Source organism: Muntiacus reevesi, chromosome 2 (assembly GCF_963930625.1).
Source record: "Muntiacus reevesi chromosome 2, mMunRee1.1, whole genome shotgun sequence".
Lineage (NCBI taxonomy): Eukaryota > Metazoa > Chordata > Mammalia > Artiodactyla > Cervidae > Muntiacus > Muntiacus reevesi.
In genome coordinates, this window is record NC_089250.1 from 51,652,692 (window position 1) to 51,678,221 (window position 25,530).

At 42.5% G+C, this 25,530-nt stretch overlaps 1 long non-coding RNA gene across 1 annotated transcript in view; it reads left to right on the top strand.

Moving 5' to 3' along the window:
- The window catches only part of LOC136159398 (uncharacterized), a 76,131-nt gene that overhangs the window by 26,620 nt on the left and 23,981 nt on the right, over positions 1-25,530 (top strand). Inside the window, exon 2 of the long non-coding RNA XR_010661463.1 lies at positions 14,342-14,438. This is a non-coding gene — a long non-coding RNA (uncharacterized lncRNA). The remainder of the gene's footprint in view (positions 1-14,341; positions 14,439-25,530) is intronic.

Here is a 25,530-nt window from a genome sequence, read left to right on the forward strand (position 1 = left end):
TCAGCCTTTTTTATGGTCCAACTCTCACATCCATACATGACTACTGGAAAATCCATAGCTTTGACTATATAGACCCTTATCAGCAATGTCTCTGCTTTTTAACATGCTGTCTAGGTTTGTCATAGCTTTTCTTGCAAGGAGCAAGTGTCTTCTAATTTCACAGCTGCAGTCACCACCTGCAGTGATTTTGGAGCCCAAGAAAATAAAATCTGTCACTGTTTCCATTGTTTCCCCACCTATTTTCCATAAAGTGATGGGACCGGATGCCATGATCTTAGTTTTTTGAATGTTGAACTCTAAGCCAGCATTTTCACTCTCCTCTTTCACCTTCATCAGATTATGTAGTGAAACTGCAATTGTTCTATTAGGTTGCTAGGCATCGTTCTCAAGAACATTTAGAGTGGGGCATCATAACTTAAAGAAATGGGAATACCAAACCACCTTACCTGCTTCCTGAGAAATCTGTATACAGGTCAAGAAGCAACATTTAGAACCAGACATGGAACAATAGACTGGTTCCAAATAGAGAAAGGAGTACATCAAGGCTGTATATTGTCACCCTGCTTATTTAACTTATATGTAGAGTACATCATGAGAAATTCTTGGCTAGATGAAGCACAAGCTGGAATCAAGTTTGCAGGGAGAAATATCAATAATCTCAGATGACACCACTCTTATGGCAGAAAGCAAAGAGAAACTAAAGAGCCTCTTGACGAAAGTGAAAGAGGAGAGTGAAAAAGCTGGCTTAGAGCTCAACATTCAAAAAACTGAGGTCATGGCATCCAGTCCCATCACTTTATGGAAAAGCTGGAAGGAAAAGCTATGACAAACCTAGACAGCACATTAGAAAGCAGAGACATGACATTACCAACAAAGGTCCGTCTAGTATGGATGTGAGAGTTAGACCATAAAGAAAGCTGAGCACCAAAGAAAGAATTGCTCACTTTTGAACTGTGGTGTTGGAGAAGACTCTTGAGATTCCCTTGGACTGCAAGCAGATCAAACCAGTCAATCCTAAAGGAAATCAACCCTGAATATTCATTGGAAGCACTGATGCTGAAACTGAAGCTCCAATTCTTTGGCCACCTGATGTGAAGATCTGACTCATTGGAAAAGACCCTGATGCTGGGAAAGATTGAAGGAGGAAGGAGAAGGGGACAACAGAGGATGAGATGGTTGGATGGCATCACTAACTCGATGGACATGAGTTTGAGCAAGCTCTGGGAGTTGGTGATGGTCAGGGAAGCCTGGCGTGCTGTAGTCTTTGGGGTCGACAAGAGTTGGACATGACTGAGACACTGAGCTGAACTGAACTGACCATAACATACTTTTTGAAGGGAGCTGATGGATTCAACACGTTTTAAGAAGGAAGGGTCAGTGATCAGGAGAAACTGGGAACTGAGTGTGATGTTGATGCTTCTTCAAGTCAGAACTGAGGTAACTGCCCTGAAAGTCTGGCCTAGATAGAAACATTTATCAGTGTAAATGTAGTAGGTTCACATAAACTTCATTTCAGCAGTTTTGTTTTATTGTTTCATCTGCCCAGGAGTGGAACCTTGCAACTCCAGAGAGATGAGTGGGAAGATTCCATGAACTAATCTCATTTCCAAATGTAATTGACAAGTAACTAGGAAGCTCTCTGCTTCCAAATGCTATGTTAACAGAGTCATCCATCCTCTTGCCCATCTAGGTGGGCCAGCCTGCCACTGTGATGCATGTTCATTGCTTCAGCAATGGAGATGTAGTGGAGTTGGTACAACCTTTCTGGAGGACAGTTTGGCAATATGGATCAAAATTATTAATTTGCAGAAACTTTGGCCCAGCCATTTCATTTCAAGGATTTAATTTATCTCAAAAAAGTAATTGGATAAATGGGTAAGGATGTTTGCACAAAGATGTTCAAATGAGGTTGTGTTTATAATTGTAAAAAATTGGAAACATTCTAAATGTCCAGCAATAGGGAACAGTTTATATCCATTATGGCATAAACAATGACATATTTAGTCTGGAACTGTTGCCATAGTTGAGGTAGAGTTGTATGTAAGGGGAAACCTCCACAGTATTAAGGCTTATCCTGCAGAACATTTTCCTGGTTAATGTTTGCCCAGTAGAATGACTGTTCATTTATAGCACACAAACTTAGTGAATATGTGTCTCTTCATAGCAACTTTTTTTGGCAAATGTTTTTATAAGAAAGTGTATCTACTGACATCCCTCTAACTCAATAGAGCATTTTAAACCAAATTGGGAGAAAAAAGTCTCATGTTTTATCCCAAATAAAATTGATAGCTCAGAATTACATGTAGAAGTATTGAAAAATTAAACAAGTGACCCAGAACCTCTAGTACTGAGAGATTGTGATTGATGAGTGCAGAGGTCACTGGGTGAGACTCCCAGGAAGGCCTTTGTAGAGGAACAGACCCCACTTTCTTGAGCCCTTTGACCATTCTTCCTGCCTGGAACACTGACATGATGCCTAGAGGTACAGCAAACATCGAATAATTCTGTGGCTACAGGGCTGAAGAGGAAAGTCTTTGCACTCTGACAGAGAGGAAAGAAGGAAAGAGGGGGCATACCCAGGGCTCCTTGTTACATGAGACATACAAGCCTGCAGTCGTTCATTCCTCTTTTTTTCTTTTTAAAAAAATCTTCACCTTTATTTATTTACTTTCTAATATTTATTTATTTGGCTGAGCTGGGTCTTAGTTGTTGCATGTGGGATCTAGTTCCCTGACCAAGGATTGAACTCCAGCCCCCTGCATTGGGAGCCAAGAGTCTTAGCCACTGGACCACCAAGGAAGTCCCCGTTCTTCTTTTTTCTTACCTTCTGTCATATACTTCCAAACACAATCCTGATGCAATTGTTTTCAGTTTCCTCTTTCTCTTCCTAACAACAGATGATAAAAATCATGTACCAATAAATATATCTGGCTAATGAAATAAAAGAAGATATAATTTAAAAAGTCAACGGAGTGATAACAAAGCATTTGTGCACCTTGGCTGTCATTAGCAGAGAGAGAGGCCATGTTACCATACCCTTAGCAAATGTCTAACAACAAGTTTGTTGATGATCTGGAAGTAATGCTAAGCATCTTACAACCTAATGTGTATAGTTTTAAAAAAACATGTGTCACCGTTCACCTAAACCATCACATTTTGTTAATTAGCTGTACCGGCAAAATAAAAGTTTCAAAAAACTGTATGTGGGGTGTGTGTGTGTGTGTGTGTGTGTGTGTGTGTGTGTGTGTGTCTGTAAGACGAAGTAAAAGGTTCAAAAAAATGTATGTGTGGTGTCTGTGTGTGTGTGTGTGTGTGTGTGTATACATTTTACTGAGTTTTAGTAAAATTTCAGCCAATTGGTTGAGGTTTTTGAGCTAATATGTGTATGATTTTTCCTATTCAATATAATGGAAATAGGTTTCCTTTCAGCATTTTCATTAAGAATAGCTTTTTTTTTTAGAACCTGATTACTGATACTGAGTGAGACATGCCAGGTCTGGAGGGGACCCTGCTGCCCTGAAGCCAATTCCTATCCGCATAGGCTCTCCTGTCCCCAGTTCCAGTTTCATCCTTTCCCTCCCTCAGGGCCCTGAATCTGCCTATCTGCTGGCCTTTGAAGGTGCTCTCTAGACCCTGACCTCAGCTGGCACTTGCTCCTGAGGCTGTGTGGGGACTTCCCCTTTCTAGGATCTCTCTCCCTTCTGCCCTCCAGTGGCCCCAATCTGGGGAGAGTAACTACTTTCCAGATTCCCTGCTGGAGCCCGGCAATTGCCTGGCTAGTTTTTTTGTTTTTTTTTAATTAATAAATTTATTTGGGTGTGCCCAGCCTTAGTCGTAGTATGCAGGATCTTTAGTTGCACCATGTGGGATCTAGTTCCCTGACCAGGGATGGACCAAGGCTCCCTGCATTGGGAGTGTGGAATTTTAGTCACTGGAACCCAGGGAAGTCCCTACCTGACCAGTTATTGATCCTTCCTTCTAATGGATGATCCCCAGAATGGGGTGATGGGAGCAAATGAGCAAGAAATGCAAAACTGCAATGACAGTTTTTTTAAACTAAGTTAAAAAGCAGGTTATAAACAACTTTTATACTGTACTAGTCAGGAAGCTTTTGGCTGTTCAGTTCAGCTGAGTCTAGTTGCTCAGTCGTGTTTGACTTTGCAACCGCATGAACCACAGCACGCCAGGCCTCCCTGTCCATTACCAACTTCCGGAGTTTACCCAAACTCATGTCTATCGAGTCGGTGATGCCATCCACCCATCTCATCCTCTGTCATCCCCTTCTCCTCCCACCCTCAATCTTTCCCAGCATCAGGGTCTTTTCAGATGAGTCAGTTCTTCACATCAGGTGGCCAAAGTTTCAGCTTCAACATCAGTCCTTCCAATGAATATTCAGGACTGATTTCCTTTAGGATGGACTGGTTGGATCTCCTTGCAGTCCAAGGGACTCTCAAGAGTCATCTCCAACACCACAGTTCAAAAGCATCAATTCTTCTGCACTCAGCTTTCTTTATAGTCCAACTCTCACATCCATACGTGACTACTGGAAAAACCATAGCCTTGACTAGACCGACCTTTGTTGGCAAAGTAATGTCTCTGGTTTTTAATATGCTGTCTGGATTGGTCATAACTTTCCTTCCAAGGAGTAAGCGTCTTTTAATTTCATGGCTGCAATCACCATCTGCAGTGATTTTGGAGCCCAAGAAAATAAAGTCAGCCACTGTTTCCACTGTTTCCCCCTCTACTTGCCATGAAGTGATGGGACCGGATGCCATGATCTTAGTTTTCTGAATGTTGAGCTTTAAGCCAACTTTTTCACTCTCCTCTTTCACTTTCATCAAGAGGCTCTTTAGTTCCTCTTCACTTTCTGCCATAAGGGTGGTGTCATCAACATATCTGAGTTTATTGATATTTCTCCTGGCAATCTTTACACCATCTTGTTCTTCTCCCAGCCCAGCTTCTCATGCTGTACTCTGCATAGAAGTTAAATAAGCAGGGTGACAATATACAGCTTTGATGTACTCCTTTTCCTATTTGGAACCAGTCTGTGTGTTCCATGTCCAGTTCTACCTGTTGCTTCCTGACCTGCATACAGATTTCTCAAGAGGCAGGTCAGGCAGTCTGATATTTCCATCTCTTTCAGAATTTTCCAGTTTGTCGTGATCCACACAATCAGAGGCTTTGGCATAGTCAATAAAGCAGAAATAGATGTTTTTCCTAGAACTCTCTTGCTTTTTTGATGATCCAATGGATGTTGACAATTTGAGCTCTGGTTCCTCTGTCTTTTCTAAAACCGGTTTGAACATCTGGAAGTTCATGGTTCATGTACTGTCAAAGCCTGGCTTGGAGAATTTTGAGTATTACTTTACTAGCGTGTGAGATGAGGGCAATTGTGCACTAGTTTGAGCATTCTTTGGCATTGTCTTTCTTTGTGATTGGAATGAAAACTGACCTTTTCCAGTCCTGTGGCACTGCTGCATTTTCTAAATTTGCTGGCATATTGATGCAGCACTTTCAAAGCATTGTCTTCTAAGATTTGATGTAGCTCGACTGGAATTCCATCACCTCCACTAGCTTTGTTTGTAGTGATGCTTCCTAAGGCCCACTTGACTTCACATTCCAGGATATCTGGCTCTAGATGAGTGATCACACCATCGTGATTATCTGGGTTGTGAAGATCTTCTTTGTAAAGAAGATCTTTGCTTACCTTTCATTGCTATTCTTTGAAACTCTTTTGTATATTCTTGCCACCTCTTCTTAATATCTTCTGCTTCTGTTAGGTCCATACCATTTCTGTCCTTTATTGAGCCCATCTTTGCAGGAAATGTTCCCTTGGTATCTCTAATTTTCTTGAAGAGATCTCTGATCGTTCCCATTCTGTTGTTTTCCTCTGTTTCTTTGCACTGATCACTGAGGAAGGTTTGCTTACCTTTCCTTGCTATTCTTTGGAACTCTTTATTCAAATGGGTATATCTTTCCTTTTCTCCTTTGCTTTTCACTTCTCTTCTCTTCACAGCTATTAGTAAGGCCTCCTCAGACAGCCATTTTGCTTTCTTGCATTTCTTTTTCCTGGGGATGGTCTTGCTCCCTGTCTCCTGTACAATGTCACGAACCTCCATCCATAGTTCATCAGGCACTCTGTCTATCAGACCTAATCCCTTAAATCTATTTTTCACTTCCACTATATAATCGTAAGGGATTTGATTTAGGTCATACCCGAATGGTCTAGTGGCTTTCCCTACTTTCTTCAATTTAAGTCTGAATTTGACAACAAGGAGTTCATGATCTGAGCCATAGTCAGCTCCCAGTCTTGTTTTTGCTGACTGTATAGAGCTTCTCCATCTTTGGCTGCAAAGAATATAATCAATCTGATTTCAGTGTTGACCATCTGGTGATGTCCATGTGTAGAGTCTTCTCTTGTGTTGTTGGAAGAGGGTGTTTGCTATGACCAGTGCGTTCTCTTGGCAAAACTCTATTAGCCTTTGCCCTGCTTCATTCTGTACTCCAAGGCCAAATTTGCCTGTTACTCCAGGTGTTTCTTGACTTCCTACTTTTGCATCCCAGTCCTCTATAATGAAAAGGACATCTTTTGGGGGTGTTAGTTCTAACAGGTCTTATAGGTCTTCTTAGAACTCTTCAACTTCAGTTTCTTCAGCGTTACTGGTCGGGGCACATACTTGGATTTCTGTGATACTGAATGGTTTGCCTTGGAAATGAACACAGGTCATTCTGTTGTTTTTGAAACTGCATCCAAGTACTGCATTTCGGACTCTTTTGTTGACTATGATGTCTACTCCATTTCTTCTAAGGGATTCTTGCCCACAGTAGTAGATATAATGGTCATCTGAGTTAAATTCACCCATTCCAGTCCATTTTAGTTCACTGATTCCTAAAATGTTGACATTCACTCTTGCCATCTCCTGTTTGACCACTTCCAATTTGCCTTGATTCATGGACCTCACATTCCAGGTTCCTATGCAATATTGCTCTTTACAACATCAGACTTTACTTCCGTCACCAGCCACGTCTACTACTGGGTGTTGTTTTTACTTTGGCTCTGCCTCTTCATTCTTTCTGGAGTTATTCCTCTACTGATCTTCAGTAGCATATTGGGCACCTACTGACCTGGGGAGTTCATCTTTCAGTGTCCTATCTTTTTGCCTTTTCATACTGTTCATGGGGTTCTCAAGGCAAGAATACTGAAGTGGTTTAGCATTCCCTGCTTCAGTAGACCACATTTTGTCAGAACTCTCCACCATGACCTGTCCACCTTGGGTGGCCCTACACAGCCTGACTCATAGTTTCATTGAGTTAGACAAGGCTGTGGTCCATGTGATCAGATTGGTTAGTTTTCTGTGATTGTGGTTTTCAGTCTGTCTGCCCTCTGGTGGAGAAGAATAAGAGGCTTATGGAAGCTTCCTGATGAGAGAGACTGAGGGGGAAACTGGGTCTTGTTCTGATTGGTGAGGCCATGCTCAGTAAATTTTTAATCCAATTTACTGTTGATGGGTGGGGCTGTGTTCCCTCCCTGCTATTTCAGTTCAGTTCAGTACAGTCGCTCAGTCATATCTGACTCGTTGCGACCCCATGAATCGCAGCATGCCAGGCCTCCCTGTCCATCACCAACTCCCAGAGTTTACCCGAACTCATGTCCATCGAGTCGGTGATGTCATCCAATCATCTCATCCTCTGTTGTCCCTTTCTCCTCCTGCCCCCAATCCCTCCCAGCATCAGGGTCTTTTCAAATTAGTCAACTCTGCACGAGGTGGCCAAAGTATTGGAGTTTCAGCTTCAGCATCAGTCCTTCCAATGAATATTCAGGACTGATCTCCTTTAGGATGGACTGATTGGATCACCTTGCAGTCCAAGGGACTCGCAAGAGTCATCTCCAACACCACAGTTCAAAAGCATCAATTCTTCAGTGCTCAGCCTTCACAGTTCAACTCTCACATCCATACATGACCACTGAAAAAACCATAGCTTTGACTAGACCGACCTTTGTTGGCAAAGTAATGTCTCTGCTTTTTAATATGCTATCTAGGTTGGTCATAACTTTCCTTCCAAGAAGTAAGCATCTTTTAAGTTCATGGCTGCAATCACCATCTGCAGTGATTTTGGAGCCCCCAAAAATAATGTCCAACACTGTTTCCACATCTGTTTCCCATGAAGTGATGGGACCAGATGCCATGATTTTAGTTTTCTAAATGTTGAGGCTTAAGCCAACTTTTTCACTCTGCTCCTTCAGTTTCATCAAGAGGCTTTTTAGTTCCTCTTCACTTTCTGCCATAAGGGTGGTGTCATTGGCATATCTGAGGTTATTGATATTTCTCCTGGCAATCTTGATTCTAGCTTGTGCTTCTTCCAGCCCAGCGTTTCTCATGATGTATTCTGCATAGAAGTTAAATAAGCAGGGTGACAAGTAAGATGGTAGGTGTTGCGAGAGGGCATCAGAGGGCAGACACACTGAAACCATAATCACAGAAAATTAGCCAATCTGATCACAGGACCACAGTCTTGTCTGACTCAATGAAACTAAGCCTTGTTGTGTGGGGCCACCCAAAACAGATGGGTCATGGTGGAGAGGTCTGACAGAATGTGGTCCACTGGAGAAGGGAATGGCAAACCACTTCAGTATTCTTGCCTTGAGAACCTCATGAACAGTAGGAAAAGGCAAAATGATAGAATACTGAAAGAGGAACTACCCAGGTTGGTAGGTGCCCAATATGCTACTGGAGATCAGTGGAGAAATCTCTAGAAAGAATGAAGGGATGGAGCCAAAGCAAAAACAATACCCAGTTGTGGATGTGACTGGTGATAGAAGCAAGGTCCGATGCTGTAAAGAGCAGTATTGCATAGGAACCCTGCAATTTACCTGGGGCCAAACTATGGTAGAAGTAATGAAGATAACCTCCTTCAAAAGATCCCATGCACGTACTGCTACACTCAGCGCCCCCAACCCTGCAACAGGCCACCACCAACCACACCTCTGCTACGAAGTGAGATAATAAGATTTCATTAATGTTTCTACCATTTTAAGTTACATACAACCAGAAGTCCATACAGCCATACAGCCGCTGGATCATTTAAAAAGCAAGAGAGTTCCAGAAAAACATCTATTTCTGCTTTATTGACTATGCCAAAGCCTTTGACTGTGTGGATCACAATAAACTGTGGAAATTTCTGAAAGGAATGGGAATACCAGACCCCCTGACCTGCCTCTCGAGAAATCTGTATGCAGGTCAGGAAGCAACAGTTAGAACTGGACATGGAACAACAGACTGGTTCCAAATAGGAAAAGGAGTACATCAAAGCTGTATATTGTCACCCTGCTTATTTAACTTCTATGCAGAGTACAGCATGAGAAGCTGGGCTGGGAGAAGAACAAGATGGTGTAAAGATTGCCAGGAGAAATATCAATAAACTCAGATATGTTGATGACACCACCCTTATGGCAGAAAGTGAAGAGGAACTAAAGAGCCTCTTGATGAAAGTGAAAGAGGAGAGTGAAAAAGTTGGCTTAAAGCTCAACATTCAGAAAACTAAGATCATGGCATCCGGTCCCATCACTTCATGGCAAGTAGAGGGGGAAACAGTAGAAACAGTGGCTGACTTTATTTTCTTGGGCTCCAAAATCACTGCAGATGGTGATTGCAGCCATGAAATTAAAAGACACTTACTCCTTGGAAGGAAAGTTATGACCAACCCAGACAGCATATTAAAAACCAGAGACATTACTTTGCCAACAAAGGTCGGTCTAGTCAAGGCTATGGTTTTTCCAGTAGTCACGTATGGATGTGAGAGTTGGACTATAAAGAAAGCTGAGTGCACATTATCAGAGAAATGCAAATCAAAACCACAGTGAGGTACCATTACACGCCAGTCAGGATGGCTGCTATCCAAAAGTCTACAATAAATGCTGGAGAGGGTGTGGAGAAAAGGGAACCCTCTTACACTGTTGGTGGGAATGCAAACTAGTACAGCCACTATGGAAAACAGTGTGGAGATTTCTTAAAAAACTGGAAATAGAACTGCCATATGACTCAGCAATACCACTTCTGGGCATACACACTGAAGAAACCAGATCTGAAAGAGACACATGCACCCCAATGTTCATCGCAGCACTGTTTATAATAGCCAGGACATGGAAGCAACCTAGATGCCCATCAGCAGGTGAATGGATAAGGAAGCTATGGTACATATACACCATGGAATATTACTCAGCCATTAAAAAGAATTCATTTGAATCAGTTCTAATGAGATGGATGAAACTGGAGCCCATTATACAGAGTGAAGTAAGCCAGAAAGATAAAGACCAATACAGTATACTATTACATATATATGGAATTTAGAAAGATGGTAACGATAACCCTATATGCAAAACAGAAAAAAAGACACAGAAGTACAGAACAGACTTTTGAACTCTGTGGGAGAACGTGAGGGTGGGATGTTTCAAAAGAACAGCAAGTATATTATCTATGGTGAATCAGATCACCAGCTCAGGTGGGATGCATGAATCAAGTGCTTGGGCCTGGTGCACTGGGAAGACCCAGAGGGATTGAGCAGAGAGGGAGGTGGAAGGGGGGATTGGGATGGGGAATACGTGTAACTCTATGGCTGATTCATATCAATGTATGACAAAACCCACTGAAAAAAAATAATAAATAAATAATAATAATAAAAATAAAATAAAGGTGTCTACTTTTGCCTGAAAAAAAAAAAAGAAAGAAAGCTGAGTGCAGAAGAATTGATGCTTTTGAACTGTGGTGTTGGAGATGACTCTTGAGAGTCCCTTGGACTGCAAGGAGATCCAACCAGTCCATCCTAAGGAAATCAGTCCTGAATATTCATTGGAAGGACTGATGTTGAAGCTGAAACTCTAATACTTTGGCCACCTGATGTGAAGAACTGACTCATCTGAAAAGACCCTGATGCTGGGAAAGATTGAGGGCAGGAGGAGAAGGAGATGATAGAGGATGAGATGGTTGGATGGCATCACCAACTCGATGGACATGAGTTTGAGTAAGCTCTGGGAGTTGGTGATGGACAGGGAGGCCTGGCGTGCTGCAGTGCATGGGGTCACAAAGAGTTGGACACGACTGAGCAACTGAGCTGAACTGAACTGAACAGATTATCTCACTTAAGTTGAGTGGAGTATTTCCACAGTTGACTGAGCTGGCACCAGAAAATGACATCATAAAAAACTCAAATCCTTTCCATAGTTCTGCTCTGCCATCTCCAGGTCATTGCCTCATCCTCTTAGTTTCATTCCCCTCATGATCTCAGGATGACTGTCATTGTTCAAGGAGTGTCATTCTGCTGTTAGTGTGTAGAGGCAACAAAAACCTTAAGCATACCCTTCTCTGAGATTGAGGAAAACTTCCCCAGAACCTCCATCAGCTTTCCTGTCATTGCTCATGGCAAGAACTGGGTCGTGTGTCCACAGGCCAATTTTGAATAGTATCTCTGAGGATTGGAATTGGGGCTTTGTATGTATTAGTATTTTTAATTCCCTAGGTATTTTTGATGGGCAGCAGGGGTTAGAACCACTCTTTTACATTAAACATAATTCACCTTCTGGAGCTAGGGAAGGGGCTATTTTCCTTGAAGCACATGGCCATTAGACACCAGGAGAATAGTAAGGTTGTTAGCAAGGAAAATGATGGAAATTGTTTGTTGTGTAGGCAAATGATAGTGTTTGACATTTAGGGTGTGCTCCTATTTCATGTGTAATATGACATATATGCCAAGAAAAAATTGTGGAAGATCATGGATCAAACTTTTAATAGTTGGGCTTCCCTGGTGGCTCAGATGGTAAAGCATCTGCCTGCAATGCGGGAGACCTGGGTTCAATCCCTGGGTTGGAAGATCCCCTGGAGAAGGAAATAGCAACCCACTCCAGTATTCTTGCTTGGAAAATTCCATGGACGAAGGAGCCTGGTAGGCTACAGTCCATGGGGTCTCAAAGAGTCGGACACGACTGAGCAGCTTCACTTTCACTTTGTGATGAGCGAGAGAATTAATTATAGCTGATTTCCACTTAGTTGAACTTTTACCATGAACATTAGTCACAATCAGAAAAACAATGAAGATACATGCATTTTGGGGAATATATATATATATTTTTAAAGATAAAAAAGCCATTGTGAGGAATGAAATGCTGTTTTTTCCTCTGTGGGGTAACCACTATGGAGCAAGCCCTGTTTCTTGTTCAGCAACTTGTTGCTAGGAGCTTAGAATTTATTACTGACCAAGTAAGGATAATTCTCTTTCCCACCTGACCAGGAGAAAAATAAACTCTCATCTGGACAGTCTCATTTCCCTTGCCAGTGATTGGGTTAAGCCAGGACCTATGATGAGGTTGTAGACAATAAAATGTCAGGAGGTATCAGCTGGGGGTATGGTGTGTGTTTCTAGGAAATATTTCTTTATTTTTCAAAAGACTCAGGAGAAAAGGGTCTCTTCTTCCCCAAAACATATTCTTGACTATATATGATGCCTGGATATTGCAGCCATCATCTTATGATTACGTGGGGACAAAGTCCACATGCTAGTGATGACAGGGTGAAAATCCTTGGTAACGCTTTTAGACCTTAAATATAATTTCATGCAATAAATTACAAAACTCTTAAGTGTACAGTTTGGTTTGCACAAAAATTTTGTTTATACACATCCATGTAACCACTACAAGATCAAGATACAGAACATTTCTAGTACTTCAGAGAGCTCTCTCCTGCCCCTTTCCAGCCAGTAGTCAATAGCCAACACCTACTGTACTGATTCCTATCTTCATACATTATTTAACTGTTCTTGAACTTCACATGAATGGATTCATACAGTACATATTATTCTGTATAAAGTTTCTTTGCTCAATGTTTTCTTTGACATTCATTCATGTTTTTATGTACGTCAATAGCTTATCAAACCACTGTGTGATATTCCATTGGTACCACAATTTATCCATTTCCTGTTGATGGGCATTTATTTCCAGGTTTTGGCTGTTATTTTTTTTTAAGGTGCTAAGAACATCTATGCACCTGTCTTTGAGTGAATATATGTCCATATTTCTCTTGTGCATATAGCTAAGAGTGAAATTGCTAGGACTTGGGGTAAACAGCTACTTATTTAGCTTTAGTTAGATACAGCCAAACAGTTTTCAGAGTGGTTTAACCAATTTACATTTCTACCAGACATGTGAGATTTTCAATTGTTCTACTGTCTCAGCAACACTTGGTATAGTTAGTCTTTGATTTTGTCCATTCTGGTGGATGAATAGTAGTATCTGATTATAGTTTTAGTTTACATTTCCCTGAAGACCTTTTCAAGTGCATTTTGGTCATTCCCTCTCCTAAGAGGTACCTGTTTAAATCTTTTCCTCTTCTTAAAATTGGGTTGTTTTGTCTTCTGCTATCAATTTGTAGGAGTTTGTTTACATTCTGCATGTAAATCTTTGGTCATATGTATGAAATGCAAGTATCTTCTCTCAGTCTGTAGATTGCTTCTTCAGTTGCTTAATAATGTGTTCTGATGAGTATAAGTCCTTTATAAGTGTAAATGTATTTAATTTATAAGTATATTTATAAGTATAAGTATATTTATTTATAAGTATATTTAATGAAGTTCAAATGATCAATGTTTTTAGTATGGTGTTTTTTGTGCTCTGTTTTGGAGGTATTTGCTTACTCTCAAGATTATAGAGATATTTTCCTCTTTTCCTCTACAAGCCTGATTCGTTTTAACATTTGTATTTAGGTTGGTGATCCATACAACATTAATTTTTAGGTACAGTGTTGGGTAAAGATTAATTTTTCTAATACATATTATTTTCTGTATGGATACCCAGTTTCTCTAGCACCACTAATTGCAGTGGCACCCTTGCTATAAATCAAATGAACTTGCATGTTTTGCTCTATTCCTGGACTCCCAATTCTGTTCCATTGGTCTATTTGTCTATCCTTGTATCAATACCACCCTGGTTTAATTATAGCTTGATATTAAGCATTCATATCTGGTGATGTATGTTCTTCAAGATTGTATAGTTTGCTCTAGGTCCTTTGTATTCCCATATATGTTTTAGAATTGACTTTATAATTTCTAACATAAACTTAGGAAATTTGATTGTGATTGTAATAAATCTGTAAGTCAATATAAGGAGGATTGATCTAACAATATTGTCTTCCAATCCATTTATTTATATCTTCTTGATGGCTTTGTTGAACATCTGATTTTGTTTACTCAACCATGAAGTTGCCGTACCTTTTTCTTGTTATTATAAACAAGATTATATAAATGTAATATATATATGTTCATTACTGCTTAAGGCATTTTTTCTGGTTACTTGCAGCTAAAAACATCCCAAGTGATATAACCTTCTTGCTCTGTGGTGTGATGGACTGATTAAGTAGAAGGCTTGAATCAGTGCTGCTCCCTGTGTGGCCATGGTAAGTCACCTAACCTCTCTGGTCCTATTTCCTTATCCATGGAAATCTCATAGGGTTGGAAAGTTCTTCTCTTTTTCACAAGCTAGTGAACTCTGACTCATATTTTTTGTCTCAGTTTAAGTCTCATTTTCTTTGGGATGTCTCTTCTGATTCTTCCAGTAAAACTTAGATATTTTTTTCTATGTATGCCTTTCAAAGCGATCAGTACACTGTAATATTGTTTGCATACTTGTCTCATCAGTACCTTACTAATGAGGGGACAGAGGGTGCCCTAAAGGGCTTAACTGAAGAGAGTTTAATGCAGGGACAATTATAGAGGAATAGACAGGATTAAGGAAATCCACACAGGATGATGAGGAACCCCAGGGACTAGCCACGGAGGCAAGTCATTACCATTCTTGGGTTTGAAAGATTGAGATAAAGGAAGTATTATTGGATCACAGTGAGAGCTGCAGCTATGGGGGAGGGGCTGTCCGACAGATGCTATGAGCTATAGGGGAACATAGCCATTGGGAGAACCATGGGCAGTTAGAGAGGGGAGAATAAATACTCCATCCCCTCTGTCATCCTCCGATTTCCTTCAGCTCTTTTGGTCAACCCAACCGGAGAGAGAAGGCAAGAGTTCAGGTGATATAGTTGTAGAGATCAGTCTCCTGGGGCACAAAATAAAGCAACAAGAGGCAGAGAATGGATATAGGAGAAGAAATAGATAATGGTTAGTATACTCACCTTCAGCATAAGCTTCTTGAGAAAGGACTGAAAAATAATGTTACCATAGTTTTTCATACCCTGTTAACAAAAATCTGAACATATCATAGAAAATAAAAGGCCCTTACTTCCTGCGTAGCTCAGTAAAGTATCTATTTGCCTGCAATGCCAGAGACCTGGGTTCAATTCCTGGGTCAGGAAGTTCCCCTGGAGAAGCAAATGGCAACTCACTCCAGTATTCTTGCCTGGAGAATCCCATGGACAGAGGAGCCTGGCAGACTCCATGGATCTCAAGAGTCAGGCAGGACTTAGTACTCTTTCTTTCTTTCTTTATAATGCTGAGAAATAACAATAGCTAGCTGTTATATACCATTTCAGACCTAATGTACATGCACACTTCTCACATAGCACTAGTGTAAAGAACCTGCCTGCCAATGCAGGAGACATAAGAGATGTGGGTTCAATCCCTGGGTTGGGAATATCCCCTGGTGAAGGGAATGGCAACTCACCCCAGTATTCTTGCCTGGAGAATCCCATAAACAGAGAAGACTGTCGGGCTACAGTCCCTGGGGTTGCAAAGAGTCAGACACGACTGAAGTAACTTAGCATGCGCACTGAATATGTGGGTCTGTGGAAGATTGTATTTCCAAAAATGACCACAGCAATATTTCTGATCTTGAGTGGTCTTTCTGATACTGGCACTTCCCATCACGAAGTCAATGTGTATGCTCTCTCTTTGAGCCCGGGGAGGGCCTTGTGATGGTCTTGACAGATGGGATGAGGCAGAAATGATGCTGCATGGCTTCCAAGCCCAGGTCATAAAAGGTAAAATGGATTCGCCTGGAAATCTCTTTCTCTCGGGATGCTTACCATGTGAACACACCACCACGTTGTGAGGAAGCCCAGGGCACATGAAATGCCACGTGCAAGTATTCTGGCTGGTTGCCAGCTGAGGTCCCAGCTGACATTCAGCATTAATTGCTGGATGAGTGAAAGGATGGGCCTCTAGATGACCCCAGCTTCCAGGCTTTGAGCCACTTCAGCTGATGCTGCAGGAGCCAAAGCCTGTATCCCCATCAAGCCCAGGTCAGATGGAAGGTTTGTGAGCACAGTAAATGTTGTGTGTGTTTTCTAAGCCACTGAGATTTTGAGTGCTTTGTTACATAGTAATAATAACTAGAATAGAGGCAATATTAGAAAGTTATGATCTCAGGCTGTGGCACTAGACTTCTCGGTTTCAATGTGACCTCTATCACTTATTCCCTGTGTAGTATTTGGCAAGTTGCTCAAATTCAAATCCTCAGTTTCTTCATCTGTAAAATGGGAATAATATCAAAAGTCTTACAGAGTTGGATTGGTCTACAAAACAATCAGCTTAGTTCTCAGCACATATTAAATTATTATTATTATTGATCACCAATTCCCTCAAAGACCACCAGAAAAAACTTGATGATTGAACAAAACTAAGTATATTAAACTTACCACAGAAAGGGAGAATAACACCTTAGTATCTTCAAGTGAGTAACACCAGTAGTATTTTCAAGTGAAGACATTAAAGAATATACTTACAGGGTTTTGAAGGCTGCATTGAATGGTTTTAAGGTGGGTCACACAAGGCAAGTAACTGGTTGGGATTGGGCAGAATTTGTGACATAAGAGCTTCAGATTAGTGAACACAGAAGGGCAAGGGCCTTAAAGTGAGTCTAGATGAGCAAGTTTTCTGTTTTGATAAGTAAAGTGTTTAATTTTTCTCTGTCTTATCTTCAAAGAATGGGTGCTTCTTGGAGCAAACCCCTAAACTATTACTTGGTCTTAGTATTATTTAACAGTAGAACAGAAAAGTGTGTTGCTTTCAGTTCTCATTAATATAATTATTTTTTTCACGGAAAAGGGCTCATAGTCTTCCCAACTCATTACATTGAGATGTTCCTTTTCATCGAACAACATATCTTGGATATCTTTCCTTAGAACATATCAGTTAATTTCATTCTTTTTAACATCTGCTTGGTATTCACTGGTACAGCTGCATTGTGACTTGTTTGCCCTTTCATATATCAACAGATACTTGGTGTGTACATGTAGTAGGGTGGGGGAGTCCCAGACCCTCAGAACAATGTCTGGCATAGAGTAGGCATCAGAAAGAGTTTGGTGTTGAAAGGAGAGTGTACCGGAAGTCTGTAAAACGCCATATACATGTAAGGTAAGGATGGACGGTTGGACTCCCCCGTTACTGCATCTTATCCCATCCCACTTTTGTCACCTGTGTTAGGAATCATCTCAGGTTGCACACAGCATGAAAGAGGTCTGGAAGTCCTTATATGCTCATAGTGAGGAATGAGGGAGATTGCTGAGAGGCATGAGCCACAGTGAGTGTGAAGAGCTACTGTATGTAGCCAGCCAAGGCAGAGCTGTATGGAGGATGCAGCTGAGGCTCAGAGGTGCTCAGGTGCCCAGGAGAGAGGTGGTGGCATTGGGTCAAGGTCAGTGAGAACAGATCACGAGTTTTAGTGGCTGCGGGCTTTAACAACTCATGACAAGCAGGCAGGGTAAGGGATACCTCATGAAACCAGCAAGGACTCAAAAAGCAGTAGGAGGGCCACCTCTCCCCATTGCCATGAGGACATTTCCCTACATCCAGATGTTGTCTTCAGGAGAAGGAAGCCAAAGAGGAAACAATCGGAAGAAAAAAATGGCAGCCCCATGGCAGTTTTAAATTAAAAACCAGATTCAACATTTATGAAAATGAAACTGATACAAAATAAAAATATAGGTTTTTCAACCAGAGGTGTTAACACACCAATAAGGGACATTTGGAAATAGGTGGGGCATTCCCACCCCCCACAACTTTTTGTCCTGAAAATTTTCAAACAGAAATGTAAAAAGAATAATTGAACAAATACACATACATCCATCACTTAGATCTCTCAATTGTTATGGGGATTTTTTTGGCCATAGTTGTTTTATCTATTTTCTCTGAAGTAGTTTACAGTAAATTACAAACAGTCTGACATTTCACCCCAAATACATCTCTGAAAAATAAGAACATTTTTCTGCATAATGCAGGGGTATTTTTGGACGACAGTGGGGAGTGCTCCTGGAGGCAACATGGGCGAGGGACAGTGCTGGGTTCACCTCAGCTCAGGGAAGAATTGTCTACCCAAAGCTCTGACAGCATCATCTTGTGGAAAGCCTGCTCCACAGAAAGTCACACTTGTGTGGCAGTGTGTGTGTGTGGGAGGGGGCAGTGCAGGTAGGACAGGTGCTATCCTATATTTATTCATAAAAGCCACACACAAACTGAGAAGATATTAGGTATGTGTGTATGTTTGTGTGTGTGTGTGTGTGTGTTAGTCGCTCAGTAATGCCTGACTTTGCGACCCCATGGACCATAGCCCTCCAGGCTTCTCTCTCCGTGGAATTCTCCAGGAAAGAACACTGGAGTGGGTTGTCATTCCTTTCTCCAGGGGACCCTCCCAACCCAGGGATCGAACCTGGGTCTCCTGCATTGCAGAGAGATTCTTTACGGTCTGAGTCACCAAGGAAGGTGCTCTAAGATATGAGGACATACATGCAACAAGATTATAAAGAAATAGCAGGAAAAAAAATCACCTATAATCCTACCCTCCAGCATCAACCACTGTGAACACTTTGCCTTATTTCCTTCTAGTCTCTATCTTTTTACATAGTTGAGATCAAACCATGTTTGATGAGATCATACATATTCAGTTTCTATCTTAGACTTCTATCAAAAGTCTCTTGACTCCTGTCCACTCACTACCACCTAGTAGGTTGAGGGCCTGGAGAGTTTCTGAAATCTCTGGATTTCAGAAATCCCTGGAGAGATCTGTTTCTGAAATGAACAATATGCCACATTTTAAATAATCAACCTGATTGTGCTTAGTCGCTCAGACGTGTCCTACTTTTTGTGACCCCAGGGACCATAGCCTGCCAGGCTCTTCTGACCATGGGGATTCTCCAGGCAAAAATACTGGAGTGGGTTGCCATTTCCTCCTCCAGGAGATCTTCCAAACCCAGGAATCAATGATCAAACCCAGGTCTCCTGCATTGAAGGCAGATTCTTTACCGCCTGAGCCCTGATGAGCCTGATTGGTGGCTTGTTAATTTACCCTACTCTAACTATTTGTGACCTCAGTTAATCCTCAGGGAGACTTTATGAGGTAGAATTTATCATGCTCATTTTCCAGGTGAGACATCCAAGGCTGAGGGAGTGCAGGAAACTACCTAGAGGTTCCATAAACTATGAGCTTCTCTACTCTGACGTACAGCCCCTAGTACAATGATCAGCTCCCTGGCCAGCTCTGAGGGGTGGAAGACAGGGATACTGGGGATGCGGAGCAGACTCTTCACCCAGGGTTCTTGGGAAATGAGAGACTCACAGACTCTCTTCTGGGGGATCCTAAACAGCAAGTAGGATTTATCCAGTTTTTTGGGGGTGTGTGTGTCTCTCTCTTTCCCCTTTTGGTCATCTACATGTCTGTTGGAGCATGGTTTAGGAAAGAAGAGTTCACCTGTTTGTGTCTGTGTATGTGTGCCTGGGGCCAGTACTGGAGTGAAAACACAAACTCTTTGTAATAAATTAAAGGTGGCTGCAAATTCTTTGACATTCTTTCCATTCAAGAGGAGGGATCTATGTGCCTCCCCTTGAGTCTGGCAGGTTCAATGATTACTTGACTAACTGAATGCAGTAGAAGTGAAATTGTGCCTGTTTGTGGGCCGAGACCGCAAGAGGCGGGAAGCTCCACAATCGTTTGCACTTGCTCTTCAACTCAGCTGCCATGCTGTGAGGAAGCCCAAGCAGTCATGTAGAGAGACCCAGGGAGAGATAATGTGGGCCACTGGTCTGTAGCCCCAGCTGCACTCCTAGCCATCAGTCAGCACCAACCTGCTACCCAGGGGAGTGAGGCATCTTGGAAGTGAATTCTTCAGCTCTGTTCTAACCACTCCAGCTCATGCTTCATGGAGCAGAGATGAACCAGCTCTGCTAATCCCTGCCCAAGTCACAGATTTGTGGGCAAAGGAATTGACTATTGTTATTTTAAGCTGCTACATTTTGGAATGGTTTATTATGCAATATTAGATAACCAGAATACCATTGTTTTCTGAGCTGATCTAATAAGCCAAATTATATGTGAAACCTTTTACACATGCTGTCTCCTTTAATCCTCATACTTCCCTCCAAGGTAAGAAAGACAATAACTAACATTTACTGAGTGCATGCTATATGCCTACTGCAATTCAAAATCCTTTTGCAATTCACTTAATTTCATTGTTCTAATAACTCTTTTTTATAGGTATTCTTATCCTCCTTTTACAGATATAGGAACAGGAACAGAGAAATGGAAGAACTTGCCCCAAACCATGCAGGAGGTGGTAGAACCAAGAACTCAATAACCTGATTTGAAAGCCAGCAATCCAATCACTGTAATTATTTGCCTCTGACAGAAGGTTGATTAGAAGACCTCTCAGAGAGGCAGTGACTTCCCCAAGGTTGCACAGCTAATGGGAGATTTTGGACCACTTATTCTCTTGGCTGCTCCATTGAAGCTGCAATGGCCCTGACAGCACTGCCTGCCCTTTTGGGCTTATGTCTGTATGAGACACGGCTGTCTCTCAATCTTCGTTGGTATCCCTTAGCTTGATCTGTGTCCTTACTCTGCAGCTGTGGTCCCCAGTGACCTTTGGCTGTTCCCACACATTCAATTCCATCCTCAAAGCACAGGATTTTTCCAATCAAGAAAATTCTTTAGAAGAATGTGCCTCAGGCTCAGAAGGACTTTCCAGTAGAACTTTCTAACATTCCAAAGATACTTGGTGCTTTGAGCACAGCCTGGCTCTAGACCTCTCGCCCTTCCTTCTGGTCTCTGGCCTTTCCTGCACCTTCCTCCATCTGCTTTGCCAATGAGGGATGGGGGTGAGCTGGGGAGAATGTCAGGGGTAAGAGAAAGTGAACAGGAGCTCTACTGTTACACAGGCATGTGCCCTAGGGCAACTGCTTTACCTCTCTGAACCCCTACTTACTTACCTGTAAAATGGGCTCTTGAATAACATTTTCCTCGTCAGGTTGTTGTGAGGTTAAATGAGGCGGTGTGTGTGTTCCTCAGAACTCCCTTCCCCTTCCGTGCAGGCCTTGTTGCCTGTTTGCCTGTCGCTCCACAACTGCCCGTAGCTCCCAGACTTGTGAGAGAAAGTCTAGAGGCTGCTGCAGGCCCCTGTGTGGCCGTCACCGGAGCCCACGTGTCTGTCCACTCGTGCCTTCTGCTTCTCTTCCGCCTCCCAGCGCTGCTGTGAGTGCCTTTTGTTGGCACATCCAACCTACAAACCTACTGGCCAGGGAGTCCTGGGAATGTCCCTTCCACGCGTCTAGTCCCTGCCACGGGGGAGAGCGTGGAAGCGGGGGAGTGGTGCTGAGTTGCCAACAGGAAATCCAGCATATTTTCATTTCTAAAGAACCAACAGGCAAGGGCAGTGCTTAACCCAGATGGCAACCAACAGGCCTCATTGAATGAAGATACATGAGGCACTGTAGAGTGGAAGAGAGCAAAGGGGAGCAGGGCTTACCTTGTGAACAGCCTAGGAAGCCAGAAAGACTGGTGTCTGGGTCTCAGGCACTTTGGAGCTGAGTTTGAACACGTGTACTGGCTCAGAAATAAGATGTGTGCTACGCTTGGAACCCAGAGATGAGGGAGGGGTGGAGAACTTGCTGCGGGGCAGAGGCAGCAATGACTACAGTGCCGAGAAGCAGAGCTTTCCAAGACTGCAGTGTCTGTGAGACTTCCAAGTCTGCAAGTCCCGTAAGCAGTTTTGTCAGGTGCAGGGGTGTGTAGGACAGGGAATCACGTGGAAGTGGTGTTCTCACTTGACTAGTTCTATGGCACAATTTTTGGTTGCAGAGTTTCCAAGCCTTGTTCTCTAGGCTTTCCCTTCCTAGTGACTTTCCTGAGTTAATCAATATCTTTTTAGTAAGTTCATTTTCTGCTTAAATTAGCCCAAGTTGGTTCTTGTGCTTGCCACCAAGTCCTGGACTACAGGGAACTCAGGCCATTGTGAAGGTTAAAGGCAAAGACTTAACACATGGGTGGGGTATATCACAAGCACCCAGTATTAGTCAGGTTCTGCTGCAGATAACTCAGACTAGGTTAAGCTGAAAGAGACTTAATACAGGGGTTTACGTGCTTGCAGGATTGTTGGACGTGCTGGATGAACAAGTTCTAGGAAGAACTTTCAGGAATGTCTCCCAGAATATATCAACAAGATTGGTGCACCAAGGGAGCTTCTAAATCTTCTAGGAGGAGGATGGATTTCATGAAGTCCCTGTCCCCATTGCTGGCTCCATGACCATGTTGCCTCAGCTGAGAGACACAGATCAGGAAATGGTGTTACTGCTGTTGTCTCCAGGGCCACACTGCCTTTGCCTTGGTTGATGACAAGAGAACATATGTCCATGACCTTCCTCTCAGTAATTCAGAATGAAACATCCACTGCTGGACTTCTGCTATCACCACTACAGGAAAAAACAAATGCTCGCAGCATATGCCTGCCAAAGCGGAGAATGGAAATACATTCTCTACTGCACTTCAGGCTTTCCAACCGTGCATCCATTTTTGGAAGATAGGTGTATCAAGCACCCAGTCTGTAGACTTGAATTTGCCATCTTTTTGGTCTGCAGTAAAGCATGTACCAGTGGAGATGAGTAAGCCAAACTGTGATGTCAGAAACACACCAAATACAGGAATCACTTTTCCTGCTTAGTTCCCATGCTTTGCACCTATTTACTGTCTTTTTGGTGCCCTGCTTTGCTGGTGCCCTAAGCATATCTGCTCCCACTAGAACCCAAAGAGGAGACGATGAGCAGCCGTGGCTTGGGTCTTCCAAGGCAGAGAGACAGAAAGTGGGCAGGATGTCCATTCCTTCTGTGCTTGGATGAACTAGTTTGACAGAACAAAAAGCCTTGCCATGTCACTTGTCTCTGCAAGCCTTGAGGCCTAGATTCAAAATTCATTCCCCCAAGGAGGTGCTTCGAGATGCCTCTGCCTCTGGGACGTGTGTGGGCCAAAGAGGCAAAGCCCGAGGCAGAAGGAAGACTTTCTCCCACCTACCTGAGCTATCTTGGTGGGACACCAATTAAGAAGGCAGAGCGGCAGCAGACATGCCAGTTTCTGGCAGCTGCTCCTCCCGAGGCTAATCTGGGTCATGTCTGACAAGGGAGGGTGCTGACTGAGACATCTGGCATCCGCGCTCTAAAATAAGTGCAACTGAGCAACATGTCGGAATCAGCCTTTGGCATCATGGGGCAAGGTAGAGCTTAGGAGCAGGGGCCCTGGAGTCAGACAGACACGGTGCTTATGTGCTCAGGGAGGGGACAAAGTGACTTAAGCTCTCTGAGCCTTTGTTTCCTCTTCTGTATAAAGTGCTTAATACTGTATCGTGGGTGTGGGTAGCATTGGTATAGTGTGTGGCACCAAGTAAGTCCTCCGTATGGTAAAAGTCATATCTGACTCTTTGTGACCCCATGGACTGGAGCCTGAGTCTCCTCTGTCCATGGAATTCTCCAGGCAAGAATACTGGAGTGGGTTGCCATTCCCTTCTTCAGGGGATGTTCCCCACCCAGGGGAACATTGCAGGCAGATTCTTTACCATCTGAGCCACCAGATGTGGTGAAACAATTATTCAATGAAAAAGGGAAGGAGTGGACGCATACTGAAGGCCTACTCTGTGTCAGCGTTTGTTTGCTCTACACCATCTCCTTTAATCTTCACAGCAACTCAGGGCCTCCAAGTCACCAACAGTAACCCCTGGAGTTTGCAGTTCAGCAGCACAGGGGCAACTCTGTGAGGGAGAAATTCTCCTCACCTTTTGTAGAGAGGGAAGCTTCGGTGTAGTGGACGTTCCAGAGCCTCACCTGTGTCCTTTTGCTCTCACTACCTCACTGACTTCTGGTGATTGGCACCTGCGTTTCTTTGCCCAAGGATTTCCTGTTGCTGTCAGGCTGCTTGTCTGGGAGGATGGGGACATTAACAACCCTCTTCCAAAAAAAAAAACAACCCTCTTCCCAGCAGCTTTCAACCACTGACTGATGGGAATTTGTGCAGAAATACCCTGAGGCGTGAGGGCTGCACTGTCTCCCAAAATTCCCAATAGGATTAAGCTTTTCATCTAATCAGATATAGTTATCCTTGTTACAAGTAAAGTTCACACCTTCTCCCCAAGGTGAGGAGAAGCACCAACGTTGTGGTCATGGTATCCATTGTTAGTTTGGTTTTTAAAATTTTTATATCAGAGTATAGTTGATTAACAGTGTTGTGTTAGTTTCAGGTGTTCAGCAAGACAATTAGTTATAAATATACATGTATCAATTCTTTCCCCATTTTCATTATTATAGAATGTTGAGCAGAGTTCCATGTCCATTGCTAGTTATATTAATTGTTCTTCACAATCCCACTGAAAAGTCTGTTACCTAAAGACCAAATGTAAAATTAAAGTTAAAATTTTGTACATAGGAATAAAAATAAGAAGAAAGTAGCAAATAAAAATAAGCACAGGCATGTAATAAGCAAAGAGAATATATGCAGAGTTACATGTATTACAGTCTTTCACTCTGTATTTGGTCGGGAGCTCACGGTTGATGTCTGTGGCTTCCTTCTTTGCTACACATTCTGTGTTTTCCTTACTCTCAGACAGAGCCTGAGCTAATTAAAGCTCTTTTATTTAATGGAGTGACCCAAACCATCCCTCTCAAAGGGTCTGAGTCTCCAATTATACTACTTTTTGTTTGTTCATTTGCTGTAGTTTTTTCTTAACATCGACTATTGGGCGTGGACACACTAAGTGATGATCTAGAAAATCCACTGCATTGCAGACATAGTTCTTCTTGTCCCCATTTTTTAGCTGCAATCTACTTTCCTCTTGGTAATCAAGATCAATCATGCCATCCTGTAAATAACCTCCTTTCTGTTGATTGCTTCAGTGCCATAAGGAGCTCAAAACCATCAGGTTGACAGTCTCATCTTCCAATTCAGTGGAGCTGTTCTTGTGTCCTCCGGTTAAAGTGTTCCCACCTGGAGACTAAGACCTCCAACCCAGCAGAGTTCAAGTTTCCTCAGGTGGGAAGTGGGTTTTTGGGTATATTAGTGAGAGGAGACACTTCTATGTCTATCCCTTTATTATTGTTTTTATTTTCTATCCCTTTATTATTATGGTTCTTCATAACCAGGATCAGTGGTCTCTGATTCAAAGCACATACAGTATCCTGTAAGAAAGAACCCAGTCCTTTCAGGATATTGACTCATAATTGGTGCAGTAACTGAGCCCTCAGCAAATTATTCCACCTTCTGATTAGTCCAGCCATTTGCAGGTAATAGGATGT